The sequence below is a fragment of the Eleutherodactylus coqui genome, chromosome 10, assembly GCF_035609145.1.
Source record: "Eleutherodactylus coqui strain aEleCoq1 chromosome 10, aEleCoq1.hap1, whole genome shotgun sequence".
Taxonomy (NCBI): Eukaryota; Metazoa; Chordata; class Amphibia; order Anura; family Eleutherodactylidae; genus Eleutherodactylus; species Eleutherodactylus coqui.
In genome coordinates, this window is record NC_089846.1 from 122,416,904 (window position 1) to 122,429,320 (window position 12,417).

A 12,417-nucleotide genomic window follows, 5' to 3' on the forward strand; every position below is an offset into this window, starting at 1 on the left:
AGTGACATCTTTCAACAGGACAACTTTCCTTGTCATAGAGCTCAGATTGCAATGAATTCTCTACACTGCCTTGGCCCCCAAACTCAATTGACTGTAACTTCATTGAGCATGTTTGGGATATGCTGAAAAAAGCTGTGAGATCTACTCTCACTTATGCACAAGATATGCTACAAATTAATGAATTTGATGTAGTTGAGTATAGTCGATGTGTACCACCTTGTGCAATCTGTACCCACGACACCTAAAACCACAATTGCCAAAATATGTAGACTAACCTACTATTGTGCAGCTGTTAATGTAGTAATTGTTCTGTGTATATTGTAATTATACTGATACATTACTGTTTCTCATCCCGCACTTTCTTCTGTATATCTGTATGAAGAATATGGTTCCCTGTGGTTTTGCACTTAACATCATTTCATATGGTGGTGCAGAAAATACTAAAAATGGATGCCTCCCAATATAAAAATGTGAGTATTAGTATGAATTCTGGTTATATATTCCATTTAGTTAGAAGAAAAAGTATATTTGCATCATGTTAGCCAGTAACAAAAAATGTTTTCTACTGTTCTTACCTTTTAATAGCTAACTGAAAAAGTTAATGACAAATACTCTCTAGAAAATACCAGGGTTTTTATGTGCTTTTTGCCATTTTTACCGCATGCAAGATGTCTGTGTTACGATCATGTGTGCAAACTAAGCACAGAGCCCACATGATCATGACCAGAGAGATACACGCACACGGATTTCAAGCAACTGACCCTATGCTATCGGGAGGTTGACCTGGCCCTACCTAAATGGGGACATTGCCCTAATAAGGGCAGCTCAGCGGTCTTTGGATCTGGGCCCTAGCTGATCCTAGGAGCCATGCACCAGAACAGGACGCATTTACATGCCACATGACAGGGACTGAACAACAGGACACAGAGTCAGAATACACAGCATACAGCAGCCAAAATGCAACCACTAATAGCAGATGATAAGCTGAATATAAATACCAGGTATTAGTTGACATTTTGTACAAAACATGGAAGCTAGCGGGCCAAACTTCACAGCTCCTGGTTATACCGCTAGTCCCTACACTAACCAGGAATCCATCAGAACCGGATGCAGTTCACACAGAACGCTGCAACAGGACAGGACACAGATAGCAGGTCACATAGCAAGCTAACACAAAACTGACAGAATATAAAAGAACAAACGGACATGAACCAGCGAGACACAGATCACACAGCAAACTTCAACAGACCAGGATTCGTGACTGCTCACCCTGAACACCAGACAGAGACTGACCAGGAGCTGGGTTTATATGTGAGCACAGACTCAGGAGATTGGCTAGCAGGAAGTACCACACCCAGCCAGCTCAATCAATTAACCCTGTGAGGGCTGTGCTGCTAGGAAGCTTAGAACTACAGATCCCAGCAGCACGTATAACAGTCTGATTTCAGAAATTACAGAAATTATTTAAGAAATAAAAATAATAAATCTTGTTATTTGTATAGTGTCAAATTATTCTGCAGCACTTTCAGATCATTTATTTATTATCCCCCTCTTAGCTGGGTACTCATTTTGCATGGGTCAACCTTGAGCCGGCTATCTGAACCATGCAGGAAATGAACCCGCAATATTCAGGTCGTGAGCTTAGAACTGCATTTCTGCTGCCTTAGCACTCTGCGCCACACAAGGCTCCTAACTTGATAGCTACTCTGGTAGTGAAAGAGTTAATACACTTTATGTGGTGCCATACTTTATGTGGTGCCATTGACATCACTGAATGTTTGATAGCTTAGTCTGGAGTTTACCTGGCAGTGTCAATATGAAACATGCTATTAGGACAGCCTCCATTATACCTCGCAAAGCATGAACATAGTCAGTAGTAACACTAACATCTGTTTCATAGGTGATAGGAGAATATTATTTTCTCTTTCTGACACCATCATGACAGATACATAACAATATAAAGTTATGTAGGATTTATTCTTACCCTGAAACTAAAATAGTAATCTAAATGATTCATCACTTCTAGTAGTGCATTGAGTACATAAGAACTATTTTCGGGTATGAAAATCCAAGCTGTTTCCATAGCAACACACTTGTTTTTCAATTATGAAAAACTGAACATTTAGGTGAGTAGCATATAAACTCTACTGATCACATTTTAGAATTATATTTTATTATCATTTTTGATTAATTTGCTGTTTGGTTATTAACCGTTATGCATTTTAAGATTAAGATGAAATTTCATTAATTCTTGCTCTCAAGATAATATATTTTGAAATATATTCTGATTGATGCTGGTTGATGAGAAATTTGCAATAGGTTTTCACTTAAGCTTGTATTGACAACTTATGCAGATGCCATGGCTGTGTGCTCAGAGCCTGTACGGAAGCACACTGAGTCCCCACTGGTCTGTCTTAAGGATCCATAGACACTCTATATGCTGCCTTAGGCCTTAGTCAGACAGGCGTTTTTTCGCGCGTTTTGCGCATGCGCATGCGTTCGGCGATTTTATAAAACCATTGCTTTGCAATGGTATCGGACACATGAGCGCTTTTTATGCGCTCGTCCGATAAATTATAGAACAGAAATCGCAGATCGCACCTATCTGCGATCTGCGATTCCTGTTCTCTTCTCTATATGCGCTCAATGGGGCCGGCGGCAGCAGCGCCGACCCCATTGAGAACATATAGAAGACAAATCATTCTTCTCTGCCACAGCTGTAACAGCTGTGGCAGAGAAGAACGATGTTTGCCCATTGAATTCAATGGAGCCAGCAATACAGCCAGCTCAATTGAAAGCAATGGGCTGCCGGCGTGCGCGGGATGAATTGTCGGGAAGGGCTTAAATATATAAGCCCTTCCCTGCAATTCATCCAGAAAAGTGTTTAAATAAAATAAATATACATACTGACCTGCTCCCGGCAGCCGGAGTTCCGCGCGGCCGGCCTGCAGTGGGTGTGAAGGGGGTGTGAGTCAGACCTGCCCCCTGATTGGCTCAGCGCTGAGTATGTATATTTTTTTTATTTTAACACTTTTCTGGATGAATTGCAGGGAAGGGCTTATATATTTAACCCCTTCCCGATAATTCATCCCATACTCGCCCGCAGCGCATTGCTTTCAATGGAACCGGCTGTATTGCCGGCTCCATTGAATGCAATGCGCTGGACAGCTTTGGCGCGTTTCTAATGAAACGCGGCTAGGAGCAGATTTTCGGGCACCGGTCACGCGATTTGCGGATGCGCATCCGTCATGCGATCTGCAAATCGCACGAAAAAACACCCGTCTGACTAAGGCCTAATGCTGCTTTTATAAGGCACTTTATTGTACCCTGTAATCAGGGGAAAATACCCAAGTAATCTTAGGAAATCCATGAAGAAAAAAAAATAACTCTTGTGTGCCCATAGTGTAAAACTAGAGGATATCAAAGGCCCAGCAAGGTCTTACAGAATTCTTTGTAAAGTGATTCATGCAATATATATCTATCTTCTATCTATCTATCTATCTATCTATCTATCTATCTATCTATCTATCTATCTATCTATCTATCTATCTATCTATCTATCTATCTATCTATCGATCATATTTCAACCTACTACTACAAGAAGAAAGTAAAGGGCTGCAGTTAACTTATGCCCCATTAACACTGGATGAGCTTTTGGGCAAACGATGCCTGGCAGCTCCTCCCAATGACGCTTGCCCCTACGCTATTAAACAAAATCACAAAAAAGGAATATATAAACAGACAAAAAAAATCACAGAAAGCGGGCATATACTTACTGATATACTGATCCAGGAGGGCAGGTAAAAACAAGCCATCCCTCAACATGCAGACAATCAAACTGCTAAATGGCGGAGCAATAGCACAGGTGCATGGTACTAATGAACAACCACTCACACACTTTCCTTATATTTAGGAGAGTGGATGCTTAGTACTATTCTTGCACAAAAACAAGGCATATGCAGGGTATCAGGCCACATGATTAAAGATGAGCGAACACCAAAATGTTCGGGTTCGCGTTATTCGAAACGAACTTCCCGCGATGTTCGGGTGTTCGTTTCGAATAACGAACCCCATTGAAGTTAATGGGCGACCGGAACATTTTTGTATTTCGCCGATGCTCGCTAAGGTTTTCATGTGTGAAAATCTTGGCAATTCAAGAAAATGATGGGAACGACACAGCAAGTTCTCCTCTGCCACAGCTGTAACAGCTGTGGCAGAGAAGAACGATGTTAGCCCATTTAATTCAATGGAATCGGCAATACAGCCGACTCCACTGAATGCAATGGGCTGCCGGCGATCGCGGGATGAATTGTCGGAAAGGGGTTAAATATATAAGCCCTTTCCTGCAATTCATCCAGAAATGTGTAAAAATAAAAAATATATATATACTCACCTGGTGCCGACAGACGGAGTTCAGCGCGGCAGGCTGCAGTTCTCCTGAACTGCTCTGAACAGCTGTGAGTAGTATTCAGCAGCCGGGGATTTAAAATCCCCGCCTGCTGAATAAGATGCCTCTGAATGGTCACAGCTCTCCTGCCCCTGAGCCAATCAGAGGCAGCCCTCACTCACCCATTCATGAATTCATGAATGGGTGTGAGTGAGGGCTGGCCTCTGATTGGTCAGGCTGTGACCATTCAGAGGCATCTTATTTAGCAGGCGGGGATTTTAAATCCCCGGCTGCTGAATACTACTCACAGCTGTTCAGAGCAGTTCAGGAGAACTGCAGCCTGCCGCGCTGAACTCCGTCTGTCGGCACCAGGTGAGTATATATATATTTTTTATTTTTACACATTTCTGGATGAATTGCAGGAAAGGGCTTATATATTTAACCCCTTTCCGACAATTCATCCCGCGATCGCCGGCAGCCCATTGCATTCAGTGGAGTCGGCTGTATTGCCGGTTCCATTGAATTCAATGGGCAAACATCGTTCTTCTCTGTCACAGCTGTTACAGCTATGGCAGAGAAGAAGGATTTGTCTTCTATATGTTCTCAATGGGGTTGGCGCTGCTGCCGCCGGCCCCATTGAGCGCATATAGAAATGATTTCTCAGGGAAGAAAGTTAAAGTAACCCGAACATCCGAACATCGTGTGGTGTTCGTTACGAATAACGAACATCCCAAACACCCTAATATTCGCCCGAGCATCAAGCTCGGACGAGTACGTTCGCTCATCTCTACACATGATACATGTAGTGCACTATGCAGGCTTACAACATATTAATCATGCCATGTTTCAACCCAGCGGGCTGCCCTGCACCTCATAGGCGAACCACACTGGCACTGGCACCCTGGGCTTCCCCAGCATTCAAGGTCGCGCTGCGTGTTACTGATTAATACTGATAAGTGCAGGAAGCAAGAGCTAGATGGGAGATGGACCAATATGGTCAGAAAACAGACTAGATGATAATAATTGACCCAAAGTTGGGCCTTTCTTAGCTACATTCCTGTGACCATTACGGAGAATAGATGTGAAGATAGGATCAATATGCATATTTCCTGAAATTTGGAACTAAATGCAAGGGAAAATATTGCGCAGGATTTTTTTTTACATATGAAGGCATATATAAGAGATCAGATTGATCCCTATTGTCTACAATGGATTTGTCTCTGTTTAACATCCATGATGGATATTTGAGTTCTTTCGAAAGATGAATGATTTTATGAATCTCACTATTTAATTGAATAGCGAAAGAACAATTATGTTTTACATGAAGTAACTTTCCAAAGGAACACTCTTGATAGTGTGAGTGGAGGAACATGATGAAGCATGCAACACCATAAATAACAGGCCATACCAGGTGAATGCTGCATTAAAGGGATTGTCACTGGAAAAAAGGTACTGTCATTATCATCAAGCCATACAAATTATAACAATAGAAGAGGAAACTTCTGCTCCCATACGGGCCCCGGTACACGGAAAAAAAAAACTACCAACTGATATTATAAGAAAAAAACTTAATTCACAGGTATAATTTCTACATACCTCTAAAAAAACCCTCTAACACCAGTTTAGCCAAATTATGAGGAATAACCATGTCAGAGAGTTCACATCAACCATTATCCACATATAACTTGGCTGCCAGGAAAAACACTATAGTTGGCTGAAAAGATCTTTAGAATCTTCAATGTAACCAGGGATATTGGGGACGAGAGGTTGTAAGAAACTGTCCACCCATGCACACGGGTTCTTATTGAGAGAACCAATGCTTGCAACTATTGCACGAAAAGGAGGAACACCAGGCTTATGGATTATTGGGTAGCAAATGGAAAATTGTCATGATAGGATGTTGTAGCTTAATGCCATCTGCCTGTTTGGATGTGAGAACACCCGGACTGCAATGCTCATCTGTCAAAAAATATATATTTTTTGAAGTTGAAAAGTTGGGTCAAACTGCAGTTCACAATTCTGGATGTGTCAGATAAAATATCCAGATTTTGCTGTTTGTGGAATAAAGAATTATGACAGAACCCCCTTTGTCAGCCTCATGTATCACAATATCAACTGTTTGACAGCCATGAATTCCTGTTGGGTCAAATTATTGCCAGAAAGCCTGGATAACATATTAGAACAAAGAAAATTCAAATCACGTTTGACGACTCCAAAAATTGATCAAGAGAAGCCGAATGGGATTGGATGGGATTAAAAGGCTCTTGGGAATACAAAACCAAGCTGGGCAAACTCTCAGATAGCAAGTGATGAAGATCTGAGAATTCAGATATATTCTGAAAAGAGAACACGCCTGGTGTGGTAGCCACCTCATCTGAAGGATTCTACTGGGTATTAAAAAATGTTTTTTAACTGTGAATTTCCTAGAAAAAGGGTTAACATCAAGTTAAGTTTTATACACGTCAAAATGACAATCCACAAGACAATAAGGAAATTTGTTCAGAAGTCAAACGTTTGGCGGACAAATTAATATAACCTGATTTATCTCTGGGTGCGTTTGGGATATTGCCGATCCACGTCTGTGCTTCCTCCCTGCCCTGCATTTTTGGAAACTTACGTCTAACAACCACAATATTATCAGCATTGTGTGACCCTGAGGAAAAAGACACGCGCAAAGCAAATATCGAAGACGCAGTGTAAGAAGATTCAATGTCCGTGGAGCTAAAAATAACCATAGATTTATTATTTTGACCCTTCTGCTTATTTTTGAGAATAAAGGGAAGAGTAAAAACACAATTTTGCTTAATAAACCAGGTATATCCATACAATAGTCTTGCATGTCAAGAAATATTTTTCTTCATTTTAAAGTCCAGATCCTTGAACTTTTGTCCGGAAAATGTCAAAACAGGCTCTTGCATCTGCTTGATATCCAGACGTATCTGTTCTGAAGCATCTTGTTCAAACTTGACTAGTAAATGCATTAATTAGTTAATATAACACAAAAAGAAAACCCAACAGGAAAAAAAAGCAAAAACACACAGTGCATGTCAGCAGCCTCAGACGTCGTTCAAAATTGCCTGTTCATGAGGGCGTGGCCTGACTGAGCTCTGGGATGGATATCTCCTATAGGGATGTATAGCAGCTCTTTATTGGATCTTTCTGGTCTTATCCAGGACCTAATACAAGGGCAACCTTCAATAACACGGTAAAAGGCAGCAAAGAAGGCACTCACGTGGCTCACAAACTTTTTTCCATCCTGTGGCTTGCAGCATGTGCCAGAAGAAAATGGCCCCTCTATGAGTAGCAGTAGTTCAGAGCATATAGCAGGGAAAAGGGGCTTCCAGAGCCAGACCTCCTCACTGGCTCAGCTATCATCCGGCCATGTAAATTCTAAGGATGGCTCCGATTCCCCTACAGCAAATGGAAGCACATATCCCACCATTGAGTCGGTGCCCACACATGAACCAGCAATTAACCCTGCATGGTCCCTATCTAACCACTAAGAAAAGCAAATGCCCAAATTAGATGACTCATCAGCACTGAGTAAGTTATTTAATGCAAAAGATGCAGATCCTATTACAGCTATACCATTTACTGCTAATGCTGCTTCAGAGACTTTTGTCACTGAAAATGTTATACTTTCTCCATACCATTTCTTTACCTATTCTTCATCCCATTTTGCATGCATTCCAGAAACACTTGAGTTCATTTATTTGGGGTTGCGAGTGGCGGAATAGACCAAGAGTGGCACTCTCTAGTCTACAGAAACATGGGAAGAAAGGAGAAGTTGGTCTCCCTAGCCTAACAGCAAACTACCACTCCTTTATCTTAAAACTAATTAGGGAGTGTTGGTCTCTTATACATGGTGTAAGCTGTCCCTCTTTAGGACAAAGTATGGCAGGGAGAATATCAATATGTTCTCAACTCACTGATTGATTAATCCAAAAATGACATTGTCACAGGTTGCTACATTAAAAGCTTCAATTTTAGCATGACTAACTATCTTTTTTAGACTCCTTTAAAGTCACTTTAATTAAGATTTCAGTTCCATTAGCTTTGGAAAAAAATATAATGTTTCTACCAGGCCTGTATATTGAACCCTGGGAACATTCGGTAATACAACTCATTTGTAACCTTTTTTTCTTTTGGCTCTGTCAGGTCCTTTGAAGATTTTACTTGGGACTATAATTTACCTAAACAAGATTTTTTTTAGTTATTTACACATAAAACATTTTTTAAGCACTCATCCAAATACTCACATTGAATTGTCTAAACAGATCTATGATTTCTTGTTTTAAACCCAGAAACTGGAGTTAATTAGTGCAAAGAGAAAATATGAATATGTAAATGGAGAAGTGGAGATCTCTAAAAAAAATGCATATGCTAAACTGGGAAAAAAGATATAGGCAAGATAGTCTTGTTAGAACAATGGTTCGAGGCTATAAAATGGTCCCTTAGCGCGTCTTTATGTGCCAACTTACGAGAAGTTTATCATAAGCCCTTGTTGCAATGGTATCATGATCCCTCCAAACTAGCATATTTATTTCCCAGTACATCCAATAAGTGCTGGCGACAGTTTGGCAAGGTAGGTACTTTATTTGACACAGATGTCACATTTGTAAATAACCTCAACACAACATATACGAACAGCCACATGAATTCCCACCACCCACTACCATGCACAGCCCATTTGGGCCAAAGGGCAGAGTCTCATCCTGCTTCCTCTTCTGCTGTTGTAGTTTCCTCTTCCTCCATCTCCCACCCTATTTATGCAGAAGCCTCTGAACACAGAGAGGCAGTTCTGTGTAGGGGCAGTAGCACACCTACTTTAAGCCACTCCTGCGCAATTGACTGGGCTGCGGGCTTCAGAGCCAGGAATGGGAAATGGAGAGCATAAGTTGAGCACCAACCATCACCACCACCTTCACCAACATTGACATCTATTCCATATTCCAGCATGTCCCATATCAGCAGCCTTCCTTCCATCCCCCAGCTATGGGAATGTAAACCAAATAATACTCCAACCATCCACGAGCACAGAGACTGAATACTAGCATTTCACAGCTGCTTGCAATGAAAATGCTGCCCTTCAGGCTAGTGGACACAGATGCCTTCCGCAATTAGGCAGGATGCATCTTGCTATGGACATGTGGTCCAGAAAGCATGGCCAGGGACACTGCATATCCTAACAGCACACTGGATTAATGCCCTTCAAGTGGGGCATGGAGTTGAAAGTTTAATTTCAAAGAAAAAAATCCAATATAAAAAAATATACATTTTCTCCACAAAAACCTTATCTCACATAGTGAATGCAATAAAAATATTTTTAAAACTGTTTGCCAAAATTGCAATTTTTCTTCAGTTAGCATCCAAAAAACACAATAAAATGCAATCCAAAAATCACAGGCACCTCAAAATGTTACCAATAAAAACTACAACTCTTCCTGCAAAAAATAAGACCCACACACAGTTCTGGTGCATTAAAAGAGGTATACGGGCAAAAAATAAGACCCACACACAGTTCTGGTGCATTAAAAGAGGTATACGGGCACATGATGTCAACATAGTTTTTCCTTTTTAAAAGTCACTGGTCAGACCACACATGGAATAATTTTGCATAGCTTTGAGCACTGGTACTCTAAAAGGAAAGATCAGAGCTTGAGCAAGTTCAAAGGCACGCAACTTAAGTAATAAATGTAATTGGTGGACTACAATAGCCAGAGAGGTTATAAAAACTGGAGTTATTTAGTTTAGAAAAAAGACACTTGAGGGGCGACCTAATAACTATGTATAACTATAACAGGGGTCAATGCAAGGATCTCGCCCATCATCTATTTATACCCAGGACTGTGACAGCAACAAGGGGGTGCCCTCTACATCTAGAGAAGAGAACATTTTTACCCAAACATAGAAGGGGATTCTTCACCATTCACCATGTGGTGATGGTGAGCTCAGTAAAACAATTTAAGATGTGCCTTGATACTTTTTTTGAGTGTAATAATATTACATTTTGTAGTTAATGTTGCATGTTATAGTCTCTGACTGTTACATTCGTGTGGACAAGACACCTGGCCCACATGAACATTATGGATAGGGAAAACCAGGTAATACAACCACCAATTAATACCTCTCCCTACCTTCTACAAAGGAAGGTTACCAAGGACCTACCTGAGTCGGGACATCACCCCAATAAGGGGTGCCCCAGCAGTCTTCGGATCTGAGCCCTTGCTGCCCTTAGGAATCCATGCACCCAGGCTAGGACGCATACGCATGCCACCACCGACAGCGACAACTGGACAGGATAAGAAGGTACACAGAGCCATAATCAAACCATACAGCAGCTAATACACCAATACTAGTAGCAGATGTTAATGCTAGAAATGCAAGATATTTGTTAACATTTTGGCCGAAATATGGAAGCTAGCAGGCCACGTCATGGCTCTCAGCAATTCCGCTAGTCACAACACTAACCAAGACACAAGCCTTTCTTGCAACCACCATACATAGAACCTGCTTACACTACACACAGAGAGAAATGGGAACAGAGAATGCTGACCATACCTGGGAAGACAGCTCTTATGTGTACTTTCCTGGAGTGATTGGCTGACTGGAGACACACACATGCCCAGCCAGCACAATGCTCCATCACCTGAGCAGGAGAACTCCAGAGCACCTGTAGAGCCGCAGGTCTCAGAAGGCAGATGTGACACTGACTACTTCCAAAGGGTTGTTGATACAGGGAGTTATTTTGATTGCTTTTAACTCAATGTTTTTTTGCCTTCCTCTGAATTAACATTGCAGGAAAATAAGCTGAACTGGATGGACACAAGTCTTTTTTTCCAAATTAAAAAAACTATGCTACTATGTAATATTAAAATCTTTATATGAGTTACCTATAGGCCACCAAATATTACAGAATACACTGAAAATCTATTGCTAAGGCAAATAGATGACACAGCAAATCACAATTAGGTAATTATTATTGAATGTTCCTTATATGAACTGGTAAGATAATTACCTGTCCCAGCTTGTACAAGATCCAAGGAGGTAAGTTCTAGAATGTACATCAGAAAGTCTCTGGATCTTGTGCATCTTGACTTCTCGAAAGCACAAAATATTGTGCGGCATAAAAAGTTGATGTATAAAATGAGAATACTTGGTCTGGGGATATAAAAAGTCTACACACCCCTGTGAAAATGCCATGTTTTTGTCATGTTAAAAAAACCTGACAAAGATGAATAATTTCAGACGCATTTCTACCTTCAATGTGACACGTTATCTGTACAATTAGACTAAAAAAGAAATTAAAATCGGATCCCACAGATATGCGAGAAAGCAGGAGATTCAGAATTTTTAAAAAGGCACAGTGTATGCGCTGGGGCATCGGTTGGCGTGCCCGGATGCATCCACCGTGCTGAAGAAAGAAGATCCAGCCGTGACGGAGGAGACCCGCACTGGATTCAGACATAAGAACCTGTGTTTTTATGCTCATGTCAGTGGGCACAGATGGATTCCGCTGCGCGATTCAGCAACAGAATCCATGTGTTCCTGTGTGCATGAGGCCTAACTCATAGAATAAAGATATCATAAAAATACATGATGTTATAGCGAGCTTCCGAACCTCTCAGGTTCTTCGTCAGGCTGAAATGGAATAGATCCAAAGAGGCATGCATATTTATACACACTCATGACACACATACTTATGACAAATCACAGATATGAATGTGATTGGTTTGCAGACTTTTTATATCTGCTGTATAAATACAGGGTGATTGAAAAGTTAGGGCCACCCTTAATATCTTTTGGAGAAAAAGAAAACTTGTACAACACTTAGATAATTTCTATTTCTGAATTTAAAAAAGTCTTAGCTTGCAGCATTTTTTCCACAGCTGCCTAAAAGTTTTGCGCAGTACTGTACAGTAATGAGACGACCTTGAGAAAGGACTGAGCTGACATAACCTCTAAGAAAAAACCCGACACCTGATAATCCTGCACCAATCCAGTAACACACCGGTACTATTAAAGGGGTT